The sequence below is a fragment of the Elephantulus edwardii genome, unplaced genomic scaffold (assembly GCF_000299155.1).
Source record: "Elephantulus edwardii isolate Elephantulus edwardi_28Jun2011 unplaced genomic scaffold, EleEdw1.0 scaffold00177, whole genome shotgun sequence".
NCBI classification, from domain to species: domain Eukaryota; kingdom Metazoa; phylum Chordata; class Mammalia; order Macroscelidea; family Macroscelididae; genus Elephantulus; species Elephantulus edwardii.
The window spans coordinates 346,588-352,992 of record NW_006399927.1 but is presented as its reverse complement, the minus strand read 5'-3'; the positions used below and the strand labels follow the sequence as shown (position 1 = coordinate 352,992).

Below are 6,405 nucleotides of genomic sequence, written 5' to 3'. Positions count from 1 at the left end.
TAGCTCCTCGCACATCAACAACTTACACAGACACAATAGAAGCAGCCTAACATTTAAAGAAAACATTTGGAGAAAAACTTCAAGTAATGTTGAGAAAGAAGCAGAGAGCTTCAAACACTGTGAAAAGCAAATTTGGCCCTCTCAAAAAAAAAAAAAAAAGAAGCAGCAGAGAATTTTGCAGACTTAATTAACACCCCACAGTCAAGAAGATAGATGATATATGTTGATAATGGAAACCTCTGAAATGCTACGAATAAAAGCACAAATTATGGAAGAAACAATGGAAGTCACAAATAAAGAGAATACCCTACAGGCAGAGAACCAGAAGAAATATATCAGGGAGGAGACATTTGAACAGCTAGAGAAGGTGCTAATTATGGAAGAAATAATGGAAATCATTAAGAAAGCCAATACTCCAGAGACATGGATCCAGAATAAATATACTGATTAGGAGCAATTTGTAAAACTGTGGAAGAAAATAAAAAAATTAAAAAGAAGGAAGAACTGAAGCTAACGATAAAGGGGTACAAGAACTTAAAAACTCGGGCGGTGGCAGCGGTGGCAGCGGCAGTGGCTGGGTCGGGCCCCGTCCTGCTGAGAGTGTCAGCGCCGCGGTGGGAACGGGCACCCAGCACACAGTGTGCGCCGCTTGGGATCCTGCTCTCCATCTACGCCTACCACGTGGAGCACGAGAAGGAGCAGGACCAGAGCACCAGGCCCTCTGCGACCTGGGCCCCTGGGTGAAGTGCTCCGCCACCCTGGTCTCCAAATGGGGCCGAGGATTTGGCCTTTTGGGTTCCATATTTGGAAAGGATGGTGTATTAAACCAGCCAAACAGGGTCTTTGGACTTTTATATACTACAATTATTACTTTGCATGATGGCCAGCACAGTCGTCGCCTTGATCCTCATGACGTCCTCCGTCGCGTCTGTCGTAGGTTCGCTGTCCCTGGCCTACATTCTGTACTTTGTACTCAAGGAGTTTTGCCTCATCTGCATCACCACGTATGTGCTGAACTTCATCCTCCTTGTCGTCAACTACAAACGGCTAGTTTACTTGAATGAGGCCTGGAAGAGGCAGCTGCTGCCAAAGCAGGACTGATGGCCAATGGACTCCAGTCGCCAGTCCCTCTCCCATTAAGTTTATTTTGCAGCAGGTTTTTCTGTTTTGTTTCGGTTTTTTGTGTTTGTTTTTTTTTTTTAAAAAAAGTCTTCAACAACAGACACTCTCTCCCCAAGAATCTTAAACTGATTTTTTTAAGTCCTGTAAATTAGAAGGGGCTCTAGCTATTTCCTGTGTCAATCTTCAGTTTATGGATATGGAAAAAAAAAAGAGGACGCCAAGCCAATCAAAGACAAGCTTTAACTTAACTTTGAAGATGTTTCTGAGATAATACAATGTCACCCCTGCCTGACCCCCGCCCTGGCCCCCCAGTTGTCAAGTGAGCAACCATTGCTGATGATTCTCTAATGTGTATCAATTCAATTTCAGGTATAACAAATGTGATCATGACATGAAAATGTTTTAGACTAAATACTGTATTAAATATTGCCAAGTTTACAATATGTAATATGTTTTTAGCCTATGGATTTAGAACATGTAGGTTCAACTAGAATCCATTTATATGATATTTGTAAATAAAAGTAAAAATTTTGGATCAAAAAAAACAGAACTTAAAAACTCATCAAAAGATAGAGAGGGTACAACAAACACAGTACTGGAAATAACAGAAATGCATGAAAATGTAATCCAGAGTATCAAGACTGAAATGATAGAAGTGTCCAACATGCTGAAGGCACAAAAAAATTAGAACAGAAGAGATGGAGCAGAAAATCAGTGAGCTGGAAGACAAGAACCTCAACAGAAATTAGATGAGAAATCAGAAATCAGAAATAAGAATGAAGAAAACATTAATATCCTGTGAGATTATATCAAAAGAAACAACATATCTATGACTGGAATTCCAGAATATGAGAGGAATGGGAAACCCCTGAGAAAATTGTAGAAGAGATACTAGAAAAAACAAACCTTCCTAGATACTATGAAGAATGAAAAAAATCCATGTTCAAGAAGCTCAGTGAGCACCAAACAGACTAGACACAACAATAAAAAAATCAAGATATGTCATAGTCAAGTGCTCCAAAATAAAAGGATGTTGTTGACTGCCGTCGAGTCAAGCATGACTCATATTGACCTTATGAACATAAAATCTGAAGTCTTTCTGTAAATAATATCATTTCTCCAAGTTCGGAGTTTCCAGAGGCATGTGGTTTAGGAAGTGGATGCCACTCCTGCTTCCAAACCTGTCTTAAACTGGAGCTCCATCAAACACTGTCCACCATAGGCAACTGTTACAGCATTTGACACCCAATGGCAGAAGTTTCAAGATCACAGCAAACCCAAATTATCTCAGTATAGAAAATTAACAGAAGAGTGCTGTACTACATAGAAGAATGTTCTTCCAAAGTAACCCTCCAGAATGTCTTGTTGACACTAGACGAGAGGCTTATGTCAAAAACCAACCAAATATTCCACCTAACCCTCAACCAAAACAAGCACCCCTCTTACAGAGTACTGCCATGTTACCCTGGCTCCAAAATGGAGATGAGGGGCTCACCTTAAAAACAAGAACCCATGTTGTATGTGTAAGGAAAGTAAAAAGAGAAAAAAAATTATGTATTTGCTTTTATTCACATAAAGAAACACTGGAAAGACAAATAAGAAGCTAATAAAAGTGGTATGTAGGCATGTTTTTAAAAGCAAACAAACAAAACAAGAAGAACCCTCCAGGATGTCTTGTTGACATTAAACAAGAGGCTTAAATTAAAAAACCAACCAGACATTCAACTTGACCCTCAACCAAAACAAGCATGGCCATCATATGGAGTACTGCAGTGTCACCCTAAATAAGGACAGAGTACTAAAAGTAGCATGAGAAAAACAAAAGTCACCTACAAAGGAAAAGCAATTAGATTAAGTTCAGATTTTTAGCAGAAACTTTTGAGCAAGAAGATTTATGGATGCATATACAGAAAGTTGAAAGAAAACAATTGCCATCTGAGGATCCTGTATCAAGGCTCTCCATTAAATATAAAGGAGAAATTTCATCCTTTACAGAAAAGAAGAAACTTAAACTTGTGAAAATAACTATTAAGGGAAGTCTTTGACACAGAGAAACTAAAGGAAAGTTGATGGAGCATAGTAACCAAAAACAACAAAAACGGAAACACAACAAAAGGAAAAAGATAAAACCTGGCCTATCAATAATCACATTTAATGTGAATAGACTAAACGCACCAATCAAGAGAAAAATAGGATCATAATGGATTTAAAAAAAAAAAAGCCCATGAATCTTTTGTCCACGATGATACTGTTGGTGGGATCATGAAATGGTACAACCACTCTTGAAAGCAGTTTGACGCATCCTCAAAGAGCTGAACATAAAAATTCCATATGACTCAGCTATTCCACTGCTTGGAAAACACCCTGAGAAAATGAGAACTGAGGCACAAAGGAAGATTTGTATACTAATGTTCATAGCAGCTTTATTCCATTGTAAGAACATGAAAAAAGGTCCAATGTCTAACCACAATCTAATGAAATGAGACATTGTAGTACATTCACAAGATGAGACACTACATAGCATGCAGGAACAATGATTTTGAAAATCACTACCTAAGTTGGAAGGGACTGGAGAGCATTATAGTAAGTGAACTATTTCAGTCACATAAGGACAAATACTATAGAAGATGATCATTATAGAAATAGAAATATAACTAGTAAAATGTGTATGAGGATCCATGGGTGGAAAGGGAAAGCAGAGAGGTGAAGATGGGGTGGGGGGGGAGTAATAAAAGTGTCACACAATTTGATGGGTGGAAGGAGGGGTGGATGTAGGAAATGGGAAAGATCTGGTGTGAAAGAAAAACAATGTATATTTGCTTTGTAAGCAAACTAGTATAAAAATGAAAATTTTATTTTTTTTAGAGGCACATCTAAGAAATGAAGAGAAAGATAGATCCAAAAGCAATGAAAAAAAAAATATACCAAGCAAATGGCATCCAAAAAAAGAACTGGCAATATTTGATAAAATAGACTTCAAAATGAAAACCACCATAAAAAAAAACAACAAGAAGAAAAGGCCTTGTAAATGATTAAAGGCACAATAGATCAAGAGGACATAAATGTGGTCAACATCGATGTTGAATCTGTTAACATCTGTTAAATGCATAAAACAACTGTTAACAGAATTGAAGAAAGAGATAGCCAGCACCACATTAGTGGTAGGAGACTTAACAAAACACTCTCACCAAAGAATAGGTCTACGCAAAAGAAACTTAACAAAGATGCAGAAGATTTAAACCATACAATCAGCCACCGTGACCTTATGGATGTATTCTGAGCACTGCATGCAACTAACACTCAATTTATTTTCTTCTCAAGTGCACATGGTACATTCTCCAGAATTTATCATGTATTAGGGTATAAAGCAAGAATCAATAAATTAAAAAACATTGAAATAACACAAAGTATTTTCTCAGACCATAATGCCATACAACTAGAAATTAAACATAAGAGGACAAAGGTTATAAAATCACCAATGTGGAAGCTAAATAACACTCTGCTAGAACATGAGTGGGTTATAGAAGAAATAATGTAATGAAAAAGTGACACAAAACAAATGATAATTAAAATACAATGTACCAAAACCTCTGGGCTGCAGCTAAGGCAGTCCTCAGTGGGCAATTCACAGCAATAGGCAAACACATTAAAAATGAAGAAAGAAGCAAAATTAATGATCTAACTCAACACCTTCTTTAGTTAGAAATAGAGCAATAATCTAACCCGACAGCCTCTTCAGGAAAAAGAAATTATGAGAAAAACAGCTGAAATTGATGAAGCAAAAATACAGAAAAATTATCAAAACCATTTATAAAACCAGGAGCTGGGTTTTGCAAAGGGTCAATAACATTGTCAAACTGTTGTCAAGCTTAACAAAAGAAAAAAGGAGTAAACAAAAATAATTAATTAATTATAGAGATGACATTACAACAGAACCAGAGGAAATGAAATCAATAATGTCAGAATATTGTTGTTGTTGTTAGGTGCCATCGAGTCGTAGACAACTCATAGCCACCCTATGAACGAAAGGCCTGAGCACTGTACATAGAGTTTCCGGAGGCAAGCCATTTCAGAAGTGGATGCCGCTCCTGCTTCCAGGCTTATCAGAATATTATAGAAAGCTATATTCTAATCAATTTGAAAACCTAGAAGAAAAGGACAAATTCTTTGAAACTCATGACCTACACAGATTGACACGAACGGAGGTAAAATAATTGAATAGACCCATCACAAAAGAAGACATTGAGCAGGTCATAAGAAGACTCCCCCTTACAAAAAGTGTTGGACCAGATAGATTCCCAGCTGAATTCTACCAAATATTTAAAAGATATCTATCATCAATTCTACTTAAAGTATTTTTAAAAATGGAAAAAGAAGGAACACTCCCACAGACAGTCTATGAAGTAAGCATAACCCTATTACCCAAACCTGGCAGAGATATTATCAAAAAAGAAAACTACAGACTAATATCTCTCATGAATATAGATGAAAAAATCCTTAACAAAATTGTAGCCAATAGAATCCAAAAGCTCATAAATAAGAATTCAAATATATATTTTAAACAGTAATTTATAGTTATTAATTATCATTGTCATTTATATAAATTCAAGAGAAATTAAGGTTATCTCTTGGATTTTTTAAATATAAGTTTTCTTTTGATACTGAAAAAAATGCTTCATTTTGGTTTTCATCTATCTAATTTGGTTTTGTATAAGAGTTTGGCAAAAGCAATACAAATCCAACAAAACAATTAATGAATAATTAAAAAACCAAAAAAAGTAATTAATAGTGACCAACCATGTTTCATAACAGGTATGAAAGGATGGTTCAAAACAAGAAAAACAATCATCATAATTCACCATGTTAACAAAGCAAATAACAAGAAGCATATGATCCCAGCAGTTGATGCAGAAAAGGCATTTGACAAAATCCAGCACACCTTCCTAATAGAGACACTCAGGAAAATAGGAATAGAAGGGAATTTCCTCAACATCATGAAAAGCATATATGCAAAACCAAGAGCCAATATCAATCTTTTTTTTTATTAAATTTTATTAGTTTTAATGAACATTTACAGAGATTTTGGGTTTTCATTCATTCATTGTTGCACCGCTTTCTCCACCCTCCTCCCCAGCCCGTTCCTCCCTCCCCCCATGTCTGTTTTAATTGTCCAATTGCCACAGTGCCTGCCAAAGCCAGTTCTGATCAATCTCCCTTGTCAGTGTGTCCCTTGCCATTCCCTATCTCTCGTCCCTGAGAGAGACTTCACCCTGATTCATAAGG

At 36.5% G+C, this 6,405-nt stretch overlaps 1 pseudogene; it reads left to right on the top strand.

Moving 5' to 3' along the window:
* The first annotated feature begins 229 nt into the window (after positions 1-229).
* LOC102857326 lies at positions 230-1,101 on the top strand (annotated as a pseudogene).
* Positions 1,102-6,405: the final 5,304 nt, after the last annotated feature.